We start from the raw sequence: 20,976 nt of genomic DNA, 5'->3' as shown, positions 1-20,976 counted from the left end.
ACACACTGACACACACACACTGACACACACACACACTGACACACACACACACTAACACACACACACTGACACACACACTGACACACACACCCACCCTCCCCCTCCCTGCAGTGTGAGCTGCAACACTCACGTCTCTGTGTGGTCATAGGCCCCGAGCACTGCTGAGGTGTTGTTTCAATAAAGACCAGATTCCATTCACAGCAGCATAATGTCACCCTGACAGGAATCGCGCCAGCTCACGGCCCACTCCACACTATCCACCCTCTGCCGCTGTACGTCAGAGTACGACCTCCCCTCCTCACCACCCGGCAAAGAAATGAAGAGCACAATCTGCAGCCGCAGGAGCTGACGGCAGCTGAGGAGAGTTACCGAGAGCAGCAAACAGCACCATCACTGCCAGACATTCTGAATGCTGGGACAGGCGGCTGTATTAATCACCACACACGGCATTCCTCTGCTACAGCTGGGACTATACACTCGCTGCACCCTCTCCAGTCCGCCCTCTCACTCTACAACCAACACAACCACTTCCTCCAGAGATTACAGCAGGATTTATCCCACCTTCCCCTTCCTCTCGGCTCTGTACTGATGCCAATCAGCGGCCCTGGGATCGCAGTCTGTCCCAGGCACACTCAATCGGCAGATAACCTCTTTCTAATGCAAAGCAGAACCTGGCTTCAATAATAAGTCCCCTGAGTGCAAGAGCATTTCCTGAACATAATCTCTTTTCTATAAGAGATATATTTTTGTCAAAGTCCTTTACGGGTGTTAGCAGGAGTCCTACCCCAATGAGAGAATTAATTCCATTCCATTCAGGGTGTGCGTTGATGTGTAACACATTGTCGTTTCTCGCCCATTCTTCCCACTCAGTGACACACTTACGGTGAAGGACTTGCAGAAAAAATCATGTGTTTCTTGTTAGGAATTCCTGAATAGAGGGAGTCTGGGGGGCAGATCTTTGAAGCTCATTTTCTGTTGCAATGAGTTTTTTTTACATAGAATTACACAGAATTAACATAGAATCATAGAAGATAGGAGCAGGAGTAGGCCATTCGGCCCCTCGAGCCTGCTCTGCCATTCAATGAGATCATGGCCGATCATCCAAATTCAGTACCCTGTCCCTGCCTTCTCCCCATATCCCTTTGTTAGATCCGTGTGTTAATGGAGACACGGAATGCAGGAGTTGATTTAACAAGTGTTTACTGAACAAAGTCTGGAGGTGAACTAACTACACAAGACGCTACACAGGCTTATATACCCGAGTGGTCACTACTGGTACTACAGTATACAGGGGCTTCAAAAACATAGTTCCTCTTAAAGGTACATACACTACACCCTTGATCCCTTTAGCCTTAAGAAATATATCTAACTCCTTCTTGAATATATTTAATGAATTGGCCTCAACTGCTCTGTGTGGCAGAGAATTCCACAGGTTCACCACTCTCTGGGTGAAGAACTTCCTCCCCATCTCAGTCCTAAATGGCTTACTCCTTATCCTTAGACTGTGACCCCTGGTTCTGGACTCCCCCGCCATCGGGAACATCCTTCCTGCATCTAGTCTGTCTAGTCCTGTTAGAATTTTATAAGTTTCAATGAGATCCCCTCTCATTCTTCTAAACTCTAGTGAGTATAAGCCTAATCGACCCAATCTCTCCTCATACGTCATTCCTGCCATCCCAGGTATCAGTCTGGTGAATCTTCGCTGCACTCCCTCCATGGCAAGAACATCCTTCATCAGATAAGGCGACCAAAACTGCACACAATACTCAAGGTGTGGTCTCACTAAGGCCCTGTACAACTTCAGCAAGACATCCTTGCTCCTGTACTCGAATCCTCTCGCTATGAAGGCCAACATACCATTTGCCTTCTTAACCGCCTGCTGCACCTGCATGCTTACCTTCAGCGACTGGTGCACAAGGACATCCAGGTCTCGTTGCACTTCCCCTTCTCCCAATCTATTGCCGTTCAGATAATAATCTGCCTTCCTGTTTTTGCCACCGAAGTGGATAACCTCGCATTAATCCACATTATACTGTATTTGCCATGCATCTGCCCAATCACCCAATGGGGGCGGAGGAGCTAAAAACGATTAAAATCACTAAGGAGATGGTACTCAGTAAAATAATGGGACTTAAGGCGGATAAATCCCCCGGACCTGATGGCCTACATCCTAGGGTCTTGAGAGAAGTGGCGGTAGGGATTGTGGATGCATTGGTGATTATTTTCCGGAACTCCCTGGACTCAGGAAAGGTCCCGGCAGATTGGAAAACTGCTAATGTAACACCCTTATTTAAGAAGGGAAGTAGACAAAAAGCTGGAAACCATAGACCAGTTAGCCTAACATCTGTGGTTGGCAAAATGTTGGGAGTCCATTATTAAGGAAACAGTAACAGTGCATTTGGATAAACATAATTTAATAGGACAGAGTCAGCATGGTTTTATGAAGGGGAAGTCATGTTTGACAAATTTGCTCGAATTCTTTGAGGATGTAACATACAGGGTGGATAAAGGGGAACCAGTGGATGTAGTGTATTTGGACTTCCAAAAGGCATTTGACAAGGTTCCACACAAAAGAGTACTGATCAAGATAAGAAATCATGGGATTGGGGGTAATATACTGGCATGGGTGGAAGATTGGCTATCTAACAGAAAACAAAGAGTTGGGATAAATGGTTCATTCTCGGGCTGGCAATCAGTAACTAGTGGTGTTCCGCAGGGGTCAGTGCTGGGACCCCAACTCTTTACAATCTATATTAACGATTTGGAGGAAGGGACCGAGTGCAACATATCCAAGTTTGCCGACGATACAAAGATGGGAGGGAAAGCAATGAGTGAAGATGACATAAAAAACCTGCAAAAGGACATAGACAGGCTAAGTGAGTGGGCAGAGATTTGGCAGATGCAATATAATGTTGAAAAGTGTGAGGTTATGCACTTTGGCAGAAAAAATCAAAGAGCAAGTTATTATCTAAATGGAGAGAAACTGCAAAGTGCTACAGTACAAAGGGATCTGGGGGTCCTGGTGCATGAAACACAAAAAGTTAGTATGCAGGTGCAGCAGGTGATCAGGAAGGCCAATGGAATCTTGGCTTTTATTGCAAGGGGGATGGAGTATAAAAACAGGGAAGTCTTGCTGCAGTTATACAGGGTATTGGTGAGGCCACACCTGGAATACTGCGTGCAGTTTTGGTTTCCATATTTAAGAAAAGATATACTTGCTCTCGAGGCGGTTCAGAGAAGGTTCACTCGGTTGATTCCGGAGATGAGGGGGTTGACGTATGAGGAAAGGTTGAGTAGGTTGGGACTCTACTCATTGGAGTTCAGAAGAATGAGAGGCGATCTTATCGAAACATATAAGATTGTGAGGGGGCTTGATCGGGTGGATGCGGGGAGGATGTTTCCACTGATGGGTGAGACTAGAACTAGGGGGCATAATCTAAGAATAAGGGGCTGCCCTTTCAAAACTGAGATGAGGAGAAACTTCTTCACTCAGAGGGTAGTAAATCTATGGAATTTGCTACCCCAGAGAGCTGTGGAAGCTGCAGCATTAAATAAATTTAAAATGGAGATAGACAGTTTCCTAGCAGATAAGGGAATTAGGGGTTATGGGGAGAGGGCAGGGAAGTGGACGTGAGTCTAGATTCAGATCAGCCATGATCCTATTGAATGGCGGAGCAGGCCCGAGGGGCCGTATGGCCTACTCCTGCTCCTACTTCTTATGTTCTTATGTTATGTTCTGTCCAAATCATACTGGAGTTTCTCTGCATCCTTCTCACAGCACACACGCCCACCCAGCTTTGTCGTCTGCAAATTTGGAGATATTACATCTAGTTCCCTCATCTAGATCATTTATATATATTTTGAATAGCTGGGGTCCTAGCACCGATCCCTGCGGTACCCCACTAGTCACTGCCTGCCACTCGGAAAAAGACCCGTTTATTCCAACTCTTTGCTTCCTGTCTGCCAACCAGTTCTCTATCCAAGACAGTACCTTACCCCAAATGCCATGTGCTTTAACTTTGCACGCTAATCTCTTATGTGGGACCTTATCGAAAGCCTTCTGAAAGTCCAAATACACCACATCCACTGGTTCTCCCTTATCTATTCTACCAGTTACATCCTCAAAAAATTCCAGTAGATCAGTCAAGCATGATTTATCTTTTGTAAATCCATGTTGACTTTGTCCGATCCTGTCACTGTTTTCCAAGTGCTCTGCCATTACATCTTTTATAATGGATTCTAGCATTTCCCCCACTACCGATGTCAGGCTTACCGGTCTATAATTCCCCGTTTTCTCTCTACCACCTTTTTTAAATAGTGAGGTAACATTAGCTACCCTCCAATCCATGGGAACTGTTCCAGAATCTATCGAGTTCTGGAAGATGATCAGCAATGCATCTACTATTTCTAGGGCCACTTCCTTATGTACCCTAGGATGTAGATTATCAGGCCCTGGGGATTTATCGGCCTTCAATCCCATCAATTTCCCTAACACCATTTCCCTACAAATACTGATTTCATTCAGTTCCTCCCTCTCATTAGACCCTATGTTCCTCGACATCTCTGGGAGGTTATTTGTGTCTTCCTTTGTGAAGACAGAACCAAAGTATGTATTTAATTGGTCTGCCATTTCTTTGTTCCCCATTATAAATTCCCCTGATTCTGACTGCAAGGGACCTACGCTTGACTTCACCAATCTTTTTCTCTTCACATATCTATAAAAGCTTTTACAGTCAGTTTTTATGTTCCCTGCAAGCTTACTCTCATACTCTATTTTCCCCCTCTTAATTAATCCCTTTGTCCTCCTTTGCTGAATCCTAAACTGCTCCCAATCCTCAGGTTTGCTGCTTTTTCTGGCCAATTTATATGTCTTCTCCTTGGATCTTATGCTATCCCTAATTTCCCTTGTTAGCCACGGTTGAGTCACCTTTTTTGTTTTATTTTTATGCCAAACTGGGATGAACAGAGCGCACAAACAGGCCATTCCGCCCAGCAGGTCTGTGCTCCACAGGAGCCTCCCTGCACCTTACTTCATCTCACCCTATGAGGGGTTTTGATAGAGTAAATAAGGAGAAACTGTTTCCAGTGGCAGGAGGGTTGGTAACCAGAGGACACAGATTGAAGATCATTGGCAAAAGAACCAGTGAATATGAAGAGAAATTATTTTACAGCGAGTTGCTGTGATCTGGAACGCGCTGCCTGAAAGGGCGGTGGGAGCAGATTCAATAGTAACTTTCAAAAGGGAATTGGATAAATACTTGAAAAGAAAAGAATGTGCAGGGCTGTGGGGAAAGAGCAGGGGGGAGTGAGGCTAATTGGAGAGCTCTTTCAAAGAGCCGGCACAGGCACGATGGGCCGAGTGGTCTCCTCCTGTGCTCTATGATTCATATCCTTCTATTCCTTTTTCACAGTGTCAGCTGTGGCTCAGTTGGTGAAACTCTTGCCTCTGAGTCAGAAGGTTGTGGGTTCAAGTCTCACTTCAGGCACATAAAGCTAGGCTGACACTCCCAGTGCAGTGCTGAGGGAGAGCTGCACTGTCAGAGGTGCCGTCTTTCAGATGAGACGTTAAACCGAGGCCCCATCTGCTCTCTCAGGTGGACATAAAAGATCCCATGGCACTATTTCGAAGAAGAGCAGGGGAGTTATCTCCAGTGTCGTGGCCAATATTTATCCCTCAATCAACATCAGATTATAAAAACTGATTTTCTGGTCATTATCACATTGCTGTTTGTGGGAGCTTACTGTGCACAAATTGGCTGCCGCGTTTCCCACATTGCAACAGTGACTACACTTTAAAAAAGTACAGGAAACTTTCTGGTATCCGGCACTGACGGGACCGAGCTGTTGCCGTTCCATCAAAACTGCCGGAGAAACCAGCGCTAATGTTCAAACATACGGAGCTTCTGAGCTCCGTGTGAAGCAACAAACCCTGTAGCTAAGCAACAGCTTCAGCTAGACCTTGCAGAGCCACGACTGGAGAAAAAAAGCAACGAGAAGTAAAAAAACTTATCTGAACCGACTCCTGAATTTTGCCGGTGGATAGAGCTTTCCGGACATTTAACCTCCCGGTTAAACGAAAGTTTCCTGTACTGTACATCATTGGCTGTAAAGTGCTTTGAGACGTCCGGTGGTCGTGAACAGCGCTATATAAATGCAAGTCTTTCTTTCTTTTTCTCCCTCATGTGTTTATCCAGCTTCCCCTTAAATGTATCTCTGCTATTCACCTCAACCACTCCCTGTGGTAGCGAGTTCCACATTCTCACCACTCTCTGGGTAAAGAGGTTTTTCCTGAATTCTCTATTGGATTTATTAGTGACTATCTTGTATTTATGGCCCCTAGTTCTAGACGACCCACACCCTTGTGCTCTCCGCAAGACAGCCAGGGTCAAAGAGCAGGCCAGACAATTGCACTCCGCCCTCCGGGCTAGTGGGCCTGCTCACGTCTCAGAGCAGCTCGGTTCGCCGCTCCCTCCTCCCCGCGCTAATCAGGAAATGGCCAGGCTCACGCAGACGCTCACAAACTAAAGCACATGGTTCACTGCTGCCCACTGCTTTTCACAGAATCACGCAGCTCAGAAGGAGGCCATTTGGCCCAGCGTGCCTGTGCCGGCTCTTTGAAAGAGCTCTCCAATTAGTCCCACTCCCCAGGTCTTTCCACATAGCCCTGGAAACTTCCTCCTCTTCAAGTATTTGCTGTGTCTATGGGACCCATACCCCAGTGAGAGTCAGTGTGTGTGGAACTGTACCCCAGTGAGAGTCAGTGCCTGTGGAACTGTACCCCAGTGAGAGCCAGTGTCTGTGGAACCCGTACCCCAGTGAGAGTCAGTGTGTGTGGAACTGTACCCCAGTGAGAGTCAGTGCCTGTGGAACTGTACCCCAGTGAGAGCCAGTGTCTGTGGAACCCATACCCCAGTGAGAGTCAGTGTGTGTGGAACTGTACCCCAGTGAGAGTCAGTGCCTGTGGAACTGTACCCCAATGAGAGTCAGTGTCTGTGGAACCCGTACCCCAGTGAGAATCAGTGTATGTGGAACCCGTACCCCAGTGAGCGTCAGTGTCTGTGGAACCCGTACCCCAGTGAGAGTCAGTGTCTGTGGAACCCGTACCCCAGTGAGAGTCAGTGTGTGTGGAACCCGTACCCCAGTGAGAATCAGTGTGTGTGGAACCCGTACCCCAGTGAGAGTCAGTGTCTGTGGAACCCATACCCCAGTGAGAGTCAGTGTCTGTGGAACCCGTACCCCAGTGAGAGTCAGTGCCTGTGGAACCCGTACCCCAGTGAGAGTCAGTGTCTGTGGAACCTATACCCCAGTGAGAGTCAGTGTCTGTGGAACCCGTACCCCAGTGAGAGTCAGTGTCTGTGGAACCCGTACCCCAGTGAGAGTCAGTGTGTGTGGAACTGTACCCCAGTGAGAGTCAGTGTCTGTGGAACCTGTATCCCAGTGAGAGTCAGTGTGTGTGGGACCCGTACCCCAGTGAGAGTCAGTGTCTGTGGAACCCGTACCCCAGTGAGAGTCAGTGTCTGTGGAACCCATACCCCAGTGAGAGTCAGTGTCTGTGGAACCTGTACCCCAGTGAGAGTCAGTGTCTGTGGAACCCGTACCCCACTGAGAGTCAGTGTCTTTGGAACCCGTACCACAGTGAGAGTCTGTGTGTGTGGGACCCGTACCCCAGTGAGAGTCAGTGCCTGTGGAACCCGTACCCCAGTGAGAGTCAGTGTCTGTGGAACCCGTACCCCAGTGAGAGTCAGTGTCTGTGGGACCCGTACCCCAGTGAGAGTCAGTGCCTGTGGAACCGTACCCCAGTGAGAGTCAGTGTCTGTGGAACCCGTACCCCAGTGAGAGTCAGTGTCTGTGGAACCTGTACCCCAGTGAGAGTCAGTGTCTGTGGAACCCGTACCCCAGTGAGAGTCAGTGTCTGTGGAACCCGTACCCCAGTGAGGGTCAGCGTGTGTTGAGCCCTGGGGTACGGGTTCCAGGGTTATGTGGAAATGAAGCACTGACAGGGATAACAGAGATGTTTGGCTGCTTTAATCAGAATGATGAAATGAGAACCGTCAGGTAGGAGAGGAGGAGGATTCTGTCGTTTTTCTGACGGCGCTGTGGAGGGACAGGTGTTACTCTCCCACAGCGCATCTACAACAGCAGCCAAGATTTACAAAACATCCCTAGCCAATCTCACATCGGGCACCGAGGGCTTGTTTTGTGTTGCTTAAGGGCTTTAATAACTAATTGGCTCCGGCGTCAAGCAGACAGCAACCTTCTCGTCGTCAGGAAAGCAACGAGAACAGAATAACAGCGATTAATGTTAATTAGCAGGAGGACCAGATACTTGACACCGGGGAGCTAAACACGCGAACTCGGCCTCCCTCCCTGGTCTGAACAGGGTGGAGTAACAAGCAGCAACTCAGTGAGGTGAAGGAGGCTCCCAGCCCCCTAACCCAAGGGATTGGGGTTCATCATCAGCCACAGGTAGCCCATTACCATCCCACAGACACTGACTCTCACTGGGGTACAGTTCCACAGACACTGGCTCTCACTGGGGTACAGTTCCACAGACATTGACTCTCACTGGGGTACGGGTTCCACAGACACTGACTCTCACTGGGGTACGGGTTCCACAGACACTGACTCTCACTGGGGTATGGGTTCCACAGACACTAACTCTCACTGGGGTACGGGTTCCACAGACACTGACTCTCACTGGGGTACGGGTTCCTCAGACACTGACTCTCACTGGGGTACGGGTTCCACAGGCACTGACTCTCACTGGGGTATGGGTTCCACAGACACTGACTCTCACTGGGGTACGGGTTCCACAGACACTGACTCTCACTGGGGTACAGGTTCCACAGACACTGACTCTCACTGGGGTACGGGTTCCACAGACACTGACTCTCACTGGGGTATGGGTTCCACAGACACTGACTCTCACTGGGGTACGGGTTCCACAGACACTGACTCTCACTGGGGTATGGGTTCCACAGACACTGACTCTCACTGGGGTACGGGTTCCACAGACACTGACTCTCACTGGGGTACAGTTCCACAGACACTGACTCTCACTGGGGTACGGGTTCCACAGACACTGACTCTCACTGGGGTACAGGTTCCACACACACTGACTCTCACTGGGGAACGGGTTCCACAGACACTGACTCTCAATGGGGTACGGGTTCCACAGACACTGACTCTCACTGGGGTACAGTTCCACAGACACTGACTCTCTCTGGGGTACAGTTCCACACACACTGACTCTCACTGGGGTACGGGTTCCACAGACACTGACTCTCACTGGGGTACGGGTTCCACAGACACTGACTCTCACTGGGGTACGGGTTCCACAGACACTGACTCTCACTGGGGTACAGCTCCACAGACACTGACTCTCACTGGGGTACGGGTGCCACAGACATTGACTCTCACTGGGGTACAGTTCCACAGACACTGACTCTCACTGGGGTACGGGTTCCACAGACACTGACTCTCACTGGGGTATGGGTCCAACAGACACTGACTCTCACTGGGGTACGGGTTCCACAGACACTGAATCTCACTGGGGTACGGGTACCACAGACACTGACTCTCACTGGGGTACGGGTTCCACAGACACTGACTGTCACTGGGGTACGGGTTCCACAGACACTGACTCTCACTGGGGTATGGGTTCCACAGACACTGACTCTCACTGGGGTACGGGTACCACAGACACTGACTCTCACTGGGGTACGGGCTCCACAGACACGGACTCTCACTGGGGTACGGGTTCCACACACACTGACTCTCACTGGGGTACGGGTTCCACACTCACTGACTCTCACTGGGGTACAGCTCCACAGACACTGACTCTCACTGGGGTACAGGTTCCACACACACTGACTCTCACTGGGGTACGGGTTCCACACACACTGACTCTCACTGGGGTACGGGTTCCACACACACTGACTCTCACTGGGGTACGGGTTCCACACACACTGACTCTCAGTGGGGTACGGGTTCCACAGACACTGACTCACACTGGGGTACGGGTTCCACACACACTGACTCTCACTGGGGTATGGGTTCCACAGACACTGACTCTCACTGGGGTACGGGTCTCACAGACACTGACTCTCACTGGGGTACGGGTTCCACAGACACTGACTCTCACTGGGGTACGGGTTCCACACTCACTGACTCTCACTGGGGTACAGCTCCACAGACACTGACTCTCACTGGGGTACAGGTTCCACACACACTGACTCTCATTGAGGTACGGGATGCACAGACACTGACTCTCACTGGGGTAGGGGTACCACAGACACTGACTCTCACTGGGGTACGGGTTCCACAGACACTGACTGTCACTGGGGTACGGGTTCCACAGACACTGACTCTCACTGGGGTATGGGTTCCACAGACACTGACTCTCACTGGGGTACGGGTACCACAGACACTGACTCTCCCTGGGGTACGGGTTCCACAGACACTGACTCTCACTGGGGTACGGTTCCACAGAAAGTGACTCTGACTGGGGTACGGGTTCCACAGACACTGACTCTGACTGGGGTACGGGTTCCACACACACTGACTCTCACTGGGGTACGGGTTCCACAGACACTGACTCTCACTGGGGTACGGGTTCCACACACACTGACTCTCAGTGGGGTACGGGTTCCACAGACACTGACTCACACTGGGGTACGGGTTCCACACACACTGACTCTCACTGGGGTACGGGTTCCACAGACACTGACTCTCACTGGGGTACGGGTTCCACAGACACTGACTCTCACTGGGGTACGGGTTCCACCGACACTGACTCTTACTGGGGTACAGTTCCACAGACACTGACTCTCACTGGGGTACGGGTTCCACAGACACTGACTCTCACTGGGGTACGGGTTCCACACACACTGACTCTCACTGGGGTACAGTTCCACAGACACTGACTCTCACTGGGGTACACTTCCACAGACACTGACTCTCACTGGGGTACGGGTTCCACAGACACTGACTCTCACTGGGGTACGGGTTCCACAGACACTGACTCTCACTGGGGTACGGGTTCCACACACACTGACTCTCTCTGGGGTACAGTTCCACAGACACTGACTCTCACTGGGGGACGGGTTCCACAGACACTGACTCTCACTGGGGTACGGGTTCCACAGACACCGGCTCTCACTGGGGGACGCGTTCCACAGACACTGAATCTCACGAGGGTACAGGTTCCACAGACACTGACTCTCACTGGGGTACAGTTCCACAGACACTGACTCTCACTGGGGTACAGGTTCCACAGGCACTGACTCTCACTGGGGTACGCGTTCCACAGACACTGACTCTCATTGGGGTACGGGTTCCAGACACCGACTCTCACTGGGGTACGGGTTCCACAGACACTGACTCTCACTCGGGTACGGGTTCCACAGACACTGACTCTCACTGGGGTACGGGTTCCACAGACACTGACTCTCACTGGGGTACAGTTCCACAGACACTGACTCTCACTGGGGTACAGGTTCCACAGACACTGACTCTCACTGGGGAACGGGTTCCACAGATACTGACTCTCACTGGGGTACAGCTCCACAGACACTGACTCTCACTGGGGTACGGGTACCACAGACATTGACTCTCACTGGGGTACAGTTCCACAGACACTGACTCTCACTGGGGTACGGGTTCCACAGACACTGACTCTCACTGGGGTACGGGTCCCACAGACACTGACTCTCACAGGGGTACGGGTTCCACAGACACTGAATCTCACTGGGGTACGGGTACCACAGACACTGACTCTCACTGGGGTACGGGTTCCACAGACACTGACTGTCACTGGGGTACGGGTTCCACAGACACTGACTCTCACTGGGGTATGGGTTCCACAGACACTGACTCTCACTGGGGTACGGGTACCACAGACACTGACTCTCACTGGGGTACGGGCTCCACAGACACGGACTCTCACTGGGGTACGGGGTCCACAGACACTGACTCTCACTGGGGTACGGGTTCCACAGACACTGACTCTCACTGGGGTACGGGTCTCACAGACACTGACTCTCACTGGGGTACGGGTTCCACAGACACTGACTCTCACTGGGGTACGGGTTCCACACTCACTGACTCTCACTGGGGTACAGCTCCACAGACACTGACTCTCACTGGGGTAGGGGTTCCACAGACACTGACTCTCACTGGGGTACGCGTTCCACACACACTGACTCTCATTGAGGTACGGGTTCCACAGACACTGACTCTCACTGGGGTAGGGGTACCACAGGCACTGACTGTCACTGGGGTACGGGTTCCACAGACACTGACTGTCACTGGGGTACGGGTTCCACAGACACTGACTCTCACTGGGGTATGGGTTCCACAGACACTGACTCTCACTGGGGTACGGGTTCCACAGACACTGACTGTCACTGGGGTACAGTTCCACAGACACTGACTCTCACTGGGGTACGGGTTCCACAGACACTGACTCTCACGGGGGTACGGTTCCACAGACACTGACTCTGACTCGGGTACGGGTTCCACAGACACTGACTCTGACTGGGGTACGGGTTCCACACACACTGACTCTCACTGGGGTACGGGTTCCACACACACTGACTCTCACTGAGGTACGGGTTCCACACACACTGACTCTCAGTGGGGTACGGGTTCCACAGACACTGACTGGGGTACGGGTTCCACACACACTGACTCTCACTGGGGTACGGGTTCCACACACACTGACTCTCACTGGGGTACGGGTTCCACACACACTGACTCTCACTGGGGTACGGGTTCCACACACACTGACTCTCAGTGGGGTACGGGTTCCACAGACACTGACTCACACTGGGGTACGGGTTCCACACACACTGACTCTCACTGGGGTACGGGTTCCACAGACACTGACTCTCACTGGGGTACGGGTTCCACACTCACTGACTCTCACTGGGGTACAGCTCCACAGACACTGACTCTCACTGGGGTACGGGTTCCACACACACTGACTCTCATTGAGGTACGGGTTCCACAGACACTGACTCTCACTGGGATAGGGGTACCACAGACACTGACTCTCACTGGGGTACGGGTTCCACAGACACTGACTGTCACTGGGGTACGGGTTCCACAGACACTGACTCTCACTGGGGTATGGGTTCCACAGACACTGACTCTCACTGGGGTACGGGTTCCACAGACACTGACTGTCACTGGGGTACAGTTCCACAGACACTGACTCTCACTGGGGTACGGGTTCCACAGACACTGACTCTCACTGGGGTACGGTTCCACAGACACTGACTCTGACTGGGGTACGGGTTCCACACACACTGACTCTCACTGGGGTACGGGTTCCACAGACACTGACTCTCACTGGGGTACGGGTTCCACAGACACTGACTCTCACTGGGGTACGGGTCTCACAGACACTGACTCTCACTGGGGTACGGGTTCCACAGACACTGACTCTCACTGGGGTACGGGTTCCACACACACTGACTCTCATTGAGGTACGGGTTCCACAGACACTGACTCTCACTGGGGTAGGGGTACCACAGACACTGACTCTCACTGGGGTACGGGTTCCACAGACACTGACTGTCACTGGGGTACGGGTTCCACAGACACTGACTCTCACTGGGGTATGGGTTCCACAGACACTGACTCTCACTGGGGTACGGGTACCACAGACACTGACTCTCCCTGGGGTACGGGTTCCACAGACACTGACTCTCACTGGGGTACGGTTCCACAGACACTGACTCTGACTGGGGTACGGGTTCCACAGACACTGACTCTGACTGGGGTACGGGTTCCACACACACTGACTCTCACTGGGGTACGGGTTCCACAGACACTGACTCTCACTGGGGTACGGGTTCCACACACACTGACTCTCAGTGGGGTACGGGTTCCACAGACACTGACTCACACTGGGGTACGGGTTCCACACACACTGACTCTCACTGGGGTACGGGTTCCACAGACACTGACTCTCACTGGGGTACGGGTTCCACAGACACTGACTCTCACTGGGGTACGGGTTCCACCGACACTGACTCTTACTGGGGTACAGTTCCACAGACACTGACTCTCACTGGGGTACGGGTTCCACAGACACTGACTCTCACTGGGGTACGGGTTCCACACACACTGACTCTCACTGGGGTACAGTTCCACAGACACTGACTCTCACTGGGGTACAGTTCCACAGACACTGACTCTCACTGGGGTACGGGTTCCACAGACACTGACTCTCACTGGGGTACGGGTTCCACAGACACTGACTCTCACTGGGGTACGGGTTCCACACACACTGACTCTCTCTGGGGTACAGTTCCACAGACACTGACTCTCACTGGGGTACGGGTTCCACAGACACTGACTCTCACTGGGGTACGGGTTCCACAGACACCGGCTCTCACTGGGGGACGCGTTCCACAGACACTGACTCTCACTGGGGTACGGGTTCCACAGACACTGAATCTCACTAGGGTACAGGTTCCACAGACACTGACTCTCACTGGGGTACAGTTCCACAGACACTGACTCTCACTGGGGTACGGGTTCCACAGACACTGACTGTCACTGGGGTACGGGTTCCACAGACACTGACTCTCACTGGGGTATGGGTTCCACAGACACTGACTCTCACTGGGGTACGGGTACCACAGACACTGACTCTCACTGGGGTACGGGCTCCACAGACACGGACTCTCACTGGGGTACGGGTTCCACACACACTGACTCTCACTGGGGTACGGGTTCCACACTCACTGACTCTCACTGGGGTACAGCTCCACAGACACTGACTCTCACTGGGGTACAGGTTCCACACACACTGACTCTCACTGGGGTACGGGTTCCACACACACTGACTCTCACTGGGGTACGGGTTCCACACACACTGACTCTCACTGGGGTACGGGTTCCACACACACTGACTCTCAGTGGGGTACGGGTTCCACAGACACTGACTCACACTGGGGTACGGGTTCCACACACACTGACTCTCACTGGGGTATGGGTTCCACAGACACTGACTCTCACTGGGGTACGGGTCTCACAGACACTGACTCTCACTGGGGTACGGGTTCCACAGACACGGACTCTCACTGGGGTACGGGTTCCACACTCACTGACTCTCACTGGGGTACAGCTCCACAGACACTGACTCTCACTGGGGTACGGGTTCCACACACACTGACTCTCATTGAGGTACGGGTTCCACAGACACTGACTCTCACTGAGGTAGGGGTACCACAGACACTGACTCTCACTGGGGTACGGGTTCCACAGACACTGACTGTCACTGGGGTACGGGTTCCACAGACACTGACTCTCACTGGGGTATGGGTTCCACAGACACTGACTCTCACTGGGGTACGGGTACCACAGACACTGACTCTCCCTGGGGTACGGGTTCCACAGACACTGACTCTCACTGGGGTACGGTTCCACAGAAAGTGACTCTGACTGGGGTACGGGTTCCACAGACACTGACTCTGACTGGGGTACGGGTTCCACACACACTGACTCTCACTGGGGTACGGGTTCCACAGACACTGACTCTCACTGGGGTACGGGTTCCACACACACTGACTCTCAGTGGGGTACGGGTTCCACAGACACTGACTCACACTGGGGTACGGGTTCCACACACACTGACTCTCACTGGGGTACGGGTTCCACCGACACTGACTCTTACTGGGGTACAGTTCCACAGACACTGACTCTCACTGGGGTACGGGTTCCACAGACACTGACTCTCACTGGGGTACGGGTTCCACACACACTGACTCTCACTGGGGTACAGTTCCACAGACACTGACTCTCACTGGGGTACAGTTCCACAGACACTGACTCTCACTGGGGTACAGTTCCACCGACACTGACTCTTACTGGGGTACAGTTCCACAGACACTGACTCTCACTGGGGTACAGGTTCCACAGACACTGACTCTCACTGGGGAACGGGTTCCACAGATACTGACTCTCACTGGGGTACAGTTCCACAGACACAGACTCTCACTGGGGTACGGGTTCCACAGACACTGACTCTCACTGGGGTACAGTTCCACACACACTGATTCTCACTGGGGTACAGTTCCACAGACACTGATTCTCACTGGGGTATGGGTTCCACTGACACTGACTCTCACTGGGGTACGGGTTCCACACTCACTGACTCTCACTGGGGTACGGGTCTCACAGACACTGACTCTCACTGGGGTACGGGTTCCACAGACACTGACTCTCACTGGGGTACGGGTTCCACACTCACTGACTCTCACTGGGGTACAGCTCCACAGACACTGACTCTCACTGGGGTACGGGTTCCACACACACTGACTCTCATTGAGGTACGGGTTCCACAGACACTGACTCTCACTGGGGTAGGGGTACCACAGACACTGACACTCACTGGGGTACGGGTTCCACAGACACTGACTGTCACTGGGGTACGGGTTCCACAGACACTGATTCTCACTGGGGTATGGGTTCCACAGACACTGACTCTCACTGGGGTACGGGTACCACAGACACTGACTCTCCCTGGGGTACGGGTTCCACAGACACTGACTCGCACTGGGGTACGGTTCCACAGACACTGACTCTGACTGGGGTACGGGTTCCACAGACACTGACTCTGACTGGGGTACGGGTTCCACACACACTGACTCTCACTGGGGTACGGGTTCCACAGACACTGACTCTCACTGGGGTACGGGTTCCACAGACACTGAATCTCACGAGGGTACAGGTTCCACAGACACTGACTCTCACTGGGGTACAGTTCCACAGACACTGACTCTCACTGGGGTACAGGTTCCACAGGCACTGATTCTCACTGGGGTACGCGTTCCACAGACACTGACTCTCATTGGGGTACGGGTTCCAGACACCGACTCTCACTGGGGGACGGGTTCCACAGACACTGACTCTCACTGGGGTACGGGTTCCACAGACACTGACTCTCACGGGGGTACGGGTTCCACAGACACTGACTCTCACTCGGGTATGGGTTCCACAGGCACTGACTCTCACTGGGGTACGGGTTCCACAGACACTGACTCTCACTGGGGTACAGTTCCACAGACACTGACTCTCACTGGGGTACAGGTTCCACAGACACTGACTCTCACTGGGGAACGGGTTCCACAGATACTGACTCTCACTGGGGTACAGCTCCACAGACACTGACTCTCACTGGGGTACGGGTACCACAGACATTGACTCTCACTGGGGTACAGTTGCACAGACACTGACTCTCACTGGGGTACGGGTTCCACAGACACTGACTCTCACTGGGGTACGGGTCCCACAGACACTGACTCTCACAGGGGTACGGGTTCCACAGACACTGAATCTCACTGGGGTACGGGTACCACAGACACTGACTCTCACTGGGGTACGGGTTCCACAGACACTGACTCTCACTGGTGTATGGGTTCCACAGACACTGACTCTCACTGGGGTACGGGTACCACAGACACTGACTCTCACTGGGGTACGGGCTCCACAGACACGGACTCTCACTGGGGTACGGGTTCCACACACACTGACTCTCACTGGGGTACGGGTTCCACACTCACTGACTCTCACTGGGGTACAGCTCCACAGACACTGACTCTCACTGGGGTACAGGTTCCACACACACTGACTCTCACTGGGGTACGGGTTCCACAGACACTGACTCTCACTGGGGTACGGGTTCCACAGACACTGACTGTCACTGGGGTACGGGTTCCACAGACACTGACTCTCACTGGGGTACAGTTCCACAGACACTGACTCTCACTGGGGTACGGGTACCACACACACTGACTCTCTCTGGGGTACAGTTCCACACACACTGACTCTCACTGGGGTACGGGTTCCACAGACACTGACTCTCACTGGGGTACTGGTCCCACAGACACTGACTCTCACTGGGGTACGGGTTCCACAGACACTGACTCTCACTGGGGTACAGCTCCACAGACACTGACTCTCACTGGGGTACGGGTACCACAGACATTGACTCTCACTGGGGTACAGTTCCACAGACACTGACTCTCACTGGGGTACGGGTTCCACAGACACTGACTCTCACTGGGGTATGGTTCCACAGAAAGTGACTCTGACTGGGGTACGGGTTCCACAGACACTGACTCTGACTGGGGTACGGGTTCCACACACACTGACTCTCACTGGGGTACGGGTTCCACAGACACTGACTCTCACTGGGGTACGGGTTCCACACACACTGACTCTCAGTGGGGTACGGGTTCCACAGACACTGACTCACACTGGGGTACGGGTTCCACACACACTGACTCTCACTGGGGTACGGGTTCCACCGACACTGACTCTTACTGGGGTACAGTTCCACAGACACTGACTCTCACTGGGGTACGGGTTCCACAGACACTGACTCTCACTGGGGTACGGGTTCCACACACACTGACTCTCACTGGGGTACAGTTCCACAGACACTGACTCTCACTGGGGTACAGTTCCACAGACACTGACTCTCACTGGGGTACAGTTCCACCGACACTGACTCTTACTGGGGTACAGTTCCACAGACACTGACTCTCACTGGGGTACAGGTTCCACAGACACTGACTCTCACTGGGGAACGGGTTCCACAGATACTGACTCTCACTGGGGTACAGTTCCACAGACACTGACTCTCACTGGGGTACGGGTTCCACAGACACTGACTCTCACTGGGGTACAGTTCCACACACACTGATTCTCACTGGGGTACAGTTCCACAGACACTGATTCTCACTGGGGTATGGGTTCCACTGACACTGACTCTCACTGGGGTACGGGTTCCACACTCACTGACTCTCACTGGGGTACGGGTCTCACAGACACTGACTCTCACTGGGGTACGGGTTCCACAGACACTGACTCTCACTGGGGTACGGGTTCCACACTCACTGACTCTCACTGGGGTACAGCTCCACAGACACTGACTCTCACTGGGGTACGGGTTCCACACACACTGACTCTCATTGAGGTACGGGTTCCACAGACACTGACTCTCACTGGGGTAGGGGTACCACAGACACTGACTCTCACTGGGGTACGGGTTCCACAGACACTGACTGTCACTGGGGTACGGGTTCCACAGACACTGATTCTCACTGGGGTATGGGTTCCACAGACACTGACTCTCACTGGGGTACGGGTACCACAGACACTGACTCTCCCTGGGGTACGGGTTCCACAGACACTGACTCTCACTGGGGTACGGTTCCACAGACACTGACTCTGACTGGGGTACGGGTTCCACAGACACTGACTCTGACTGGGGTACGGGTTCCACACACACTGACTCTCACTGGGGTACGGGTTCCACAGACACTGACTCTCACTGGGGTACGGGTTCCACACACACTGACTCTCAGTGGGGTACGGGTTCCACAGACACTGACTCACACTGGGGTACGGGTTCCACACACACTGACTCTCACTGGGGTACGGGTTCCACAGACACTGACTCTCACTGGGGTACGGGTTCCACAGACACTGACTCTCACTGGGGTACGGGTTCCACCGACACTGACTCTTACTGGGGTACAGTTCCACAGACACTGACTCTCACTGGGGTACGGGTTCCACAGACACTGACTCTCACTGGGGTACGGGTTCCACACACACTGACTCTCACTGGGGTACAGTTCCACAGACACTGACTCTCACTGGGGTACAGTTCCACAGACACTGACTCTCACTGGGGTACGGGTTCCACAGACACTGACTCTCACTGGGGTACGGGTTCCACACACACTGACTCTCACTGGGGTACAGTTCCACAGACACTGACTCTCACTGGGGTACAGTTCCACAGACACTGACTCTCACTGGGGTACGGGTTCCACAGACACTGACTCTCACTGGGGTACGGGTTCCACAGACACTGACTCTCACTGGGGTACGGGTTCCACACACACTGACTCTCTCTGGGGTACAGTTCCACAGACACTGACTCTCACTGGGGTACGGGTTCCACAGACACTGACTCTCACTGGGGTACGGGTTCCACAGACACCGGCTCTCACTGGGGGACGCGTTCCACAGACACTGACTCTCACTGGGGTACAGGTTCCACAGACACTGACTCTCACTGGGGTACAGTTCCACAGACACTGACTCTCACTGGGGTACAGGTTCCACAGGTACTGATTCTCACTGGGGTACGCGTTCCACAGACACCGACTCTCACTGGGGGACGGGTTCCACAGACACTGACTCTCACGGGGGTACGGGTTCCACAGGCACTGATTCTCACTGGGGTACGCGTTCCACAGACACCGACTCTCACTGGGGTACGGGTTCCAGACACCGACTCTCACTGGGGGACGGGTTCCACAGACACTGACTCTCACGGGGGTACGGGTTCCACAGATACTGACTCTCACTGGGGTACGGGTTCCACAGACACTGACTCTCACTCGGGTATGGGTTCCACAGGCACTGACTCTCACTGGGGTACGGGTTCCACAGACACTGACTCTCACTGGGGTACAGTTCCACAGACACTGACTCTCACTGGGGTACAGGTTCCACAGACACTGACTCTCACTGGGGAACGGGTTCCACAGATACTGACTCTCACTGGGGTACAGCTCCACAGACACTGACTCTCACTGGGGTACGGGTACCACAGACATTGCCTCTCACTGGGGTACAGTTCCACAGACACTGACTCTCACTGGGGTACGGGTTCCACAGACACTGACTCTCACTGGGGTACGGGTCCCACAGACACTGACTCTCACAGGGGTACGGGTTCCACAGACACTGAATCTCACTGGGGTACGGGTACCACAGACACTGACTCTCACTGGGGTACGGGTTCCACAGACACTGACTCTCACTGGTGTATGGGTTCCACAGACACTGACTCTCACTGGGGTACGGGTACCACAGACACTGACTCTCACTGGGGTACGGGCTCCACAGACACGGACTCTCACTGGGGTACGGGTTCCACAC

At 53.1% G+C, this 20,976-nt stretch overlaps 1 protein-coding gene across 7 annotated transcripts in view; it reads right to left on the bottom strand.

The window, feature by feature from the left end:
• Positions 1-20,976, bottom strand: part of fhip1b (FHF complex subunit HOOK interacting protein 1B) — a 335,260-nt gene that overhangs the window by 154,675 nt on the left and 159,609 nt on the right. Inside the window, exon 1 of one of the 7 annotated variants that reach the window (XM_085999837.1) lies at positions 131-531. The exons of the other annotated variants lie outside the window; for them this stretch is intronic. The gene's annotated coding sequence lies outside the window, so the exon portion shown is untranslated. Of the gene's footprint in view, positions 1-130; positions 532-20,976 lie in introns of those variants that run through there. 7 annotated transcript variants of the gene reach the window in all.

Source organism: Somniosus microcephalus, chromosome 10, assembly GCF_052327205.1.
Source record: "Somniosus microcephalus isolate GS21.2 chromosome 10, FLI_Smic_1.0, whole genome shotgun sequence".
NCBI lineage: Eukaryota > Metazoa > Chordata > Chondrichthyes > Squaliformes > Somniosidae > Somniosus > Somniosus microcephalus.
Note: the sequence above shows the minus strand (reverse complement) of the source record. Positions and strands in the feature narration are given on the sequence as shown.